This window comes from Oncorhynchus mykiss, chromosome 17, assembly GCF_057628025.1.
Source record: "Oncorhynchus mykiss isolate SJ-2025 chromosome 17, ASM5762802v1, whole genome shotgun sequence".
Lineage (NCBI taxonomy): Eukaryota > Metazoa > Chordata > Actinopteri > Salmoniformes > Salmonidae > Oncorhynchus > Oncorhynchus mykiss.
Genome location: NC_143038.1, coordinates 49,014,937 through 49,017,500, shown reverse-complemented (window position 1 = coordinate 49,017,500; position 2,564 = coordinate 49,014,937). Strand labels below are relative to the sequence as shown.

Sequence of the window (2,564 nt, the reverse complement as noted above, 5' to 3'; positions counted from 1 at the left end):
ACACCCCTGTCCTGACATCACACCCCTGTCCTGACATCACACCCCTGTACTGACATCACACCCCTGTACTGACATCACACCCCTGTACTGACATCACACCCCTGTACTGACATCACACCCCTGTACTGACATCACACCCCTGTACTGACATCACACCCCTGTACTGACATCACACCCCTGTCATCACACCCCTGTACTGACATCACACCCCTGTACTGACATCACACCCCTGACATCACACCCCTGTCCTGACATCACACCCCTGTCCTGACATCACACCCCTGTCCTGACATCACACCCCTGTACTGACATCACACCCCTGTACTGACATCACACCCCTGTCCTGACATCACACCCCTGTACTGACATCACACCCCTGTCCTGACATAACACCCCTGGAAAGCAACCTCCTTCATGTCTCATTGATACGATGTTATATGGTTGATTTCAGCTCCCTTCATTTTCTGCTCTGTCATCGTTGTAGTTTCAGGTCTCCTATTTAACTGGGACATATTTTACACACCTTTAATTTGGTACAAGCTTTTCAATAAACAATTAAACATGTCATGATTCAGTGTCTCTGTTTACTAAGGTTGGGTTTGATGTTTTCTTGGTATCTGGGGTAAAATGACGGTGACCTTGAACAAGTGTGTACCAGACTAGGTATGTTGGTTTACAGGTCTCAGACAAGTTGTTTACTCATCTTTTTAAGGCATAATTCAGTTAACTACCTCTGCTATATTTGTCTGCACACCTATACAGGTCAGGCACTATCTGTAAGGACATTTTAGTGAACTATTCATTCTACATTGGTATGCATAGGACACCTCTACTTGAACCTGAAAAGGAAACTTCCCTTGACAACAAGTGATGCGTCCATACAGGCTCTCCTTCTGCCATTGGCTGAACAGTGGGTAATTTAAACTGAAATGACCTCACTGCAGCAGTGCATTGATTCTACATTTGTACATTTTAAACATCACTTTAGTTGTAAATCAAGGTTCATTAAGTAAATTAGTTTATTAACCGTTAGGAAACAGAACATGGAAGCTGAATCTGTGATGAATTGAGAAAGCGGTAGGATTTGAAATCCCAACGTAACCCCAGATTTCAACCTTATAGTGAAAACCTGGGGATTTTATATGAAGGAAATGAACCAACATGTAGTTGTAATGTACCCTTCTGTCCAGCAGAGGGAGACTGTGGTCCTCCTGCCTCAACCTCAGTGTCCTCTATAGTCTGCTGTGATTCATTATCTCACCCTATAATTACACCTCTCCCTGGCAACAGGTGATACATTGAGAACAACTCTGAATTTAATTTTCCTATTGGCTGAACTGAAACAGGAGAGTGATGGGACTTTCCAAACCAAGTCCTTTAAAAAGGGGAAGTGTAAACAACCACATCTCTGGTCTGAAGCCAGGATGAGGGTTGGAGGATGAGGGTTAGAGAATGAGGAAGAGTTTTTCAGGTCTCCTGTAGAATATAAACTGTTGCATTCAAGACATTGACCAAAAGGCATCACACTTTGAGTTGTAACATTTAAACTATAGCAGGTTTTGACCAATTAAATACTGCCTGTAGTTCATCAACAATACATTTCTCATCCAGGTTAAAGGGTGCCAGAGAGAGCAGCCTGGGTTCTGTAGATGAGGGAGGACAGGCCTATAAAATGCACTCACATTTGATGCAACAGACAAGCATTTCTTTATGAATAATTAATTCAATTGCACATTAGGTATTGGTGTATGTATTTAGGGTAGGCCTACCATGAATAGTGGGATGGAGCAATGCAGTTATGTTTTAATAACCTGTAGCCTAAAGCTGGAAATGCCAGGTGATTTCCCAAACTGCCTCAGGCATATTTCTCTCAGGGTGGGAGGTGCAGAACGGCGTGCTCAGGTTGGGGTGTCGGGTTTGAGCCTGGAGGTAGGGAGGGGTCTCAGGGTACAGAGGCTCAGGGAGGACATGGTTCTAATGTAGGTTATTACAAAATGTTTATCTTAAAGCTCAAGTCCTTAATTGTAACAATGACAAAGCGGCCACCCCACCTCTGTTATTATAAAAATCTGAGGGATTGACCTGGAGAAATGCAAACACTCAAATTCATAGACAGAGCTATGATTGCAAGGACTAATACAATGTTTGTTTACAATTACATTGTTTACAAACAACAGAGTAAAACAAGTTTACATGCTGGGTTCTGATGGGGTACGACAGTTGAACTTCACTCTTGTGGTGTTTACAAGTTACAGCACCTTCAGAACGTATTCCCACCTTCAGAATGTATTCCCAACTTCAGAATGTATTCCCACCTTCAGAATGTATTCCCACCTTCAGAATGTATTCCCACCTTCAGAATGTATTCACACCTTCAGAATGTATTCCCACCTTCAGAACGTATTCCCACCTTCAGAATGTATTCCCACCTTCAGAACGTATTCCCACCTTCAGAATGTATTCACACCTTCAGAATGTATTCCCACCTTCAGAATGTATTTCCACCTTCAGAATGTATTCACACCTTCAGAATGTATTCCCACCTTCAGAATGTATTCCCAACT

General features: G+C 42.7%; 1 long non-coding RNA gene across 2 annotated transcripts in view; it reads left to right on the top strand.

Annotated features, from left to right (window-relative positions):
• LOC149976068 (uncharacterized) overlaps positions 1 to 564 on the top strand; it is a 3,901-nt gene extending 3,337 nt beyond the window's left edge. For both annotated transcript variants that reach the window (XR_016487997.1, XR_016487998.1), the window contains exon 2: positions 1 to 564. This exon is cut by the window's left edge and continues 1,543 nt beyond it. This is a non-coding gene — a long non-coding RNA (uncharacterized LOC149976068).
• Positions 565 to 2,564: the final 2,000 nt, after the last annotated feature.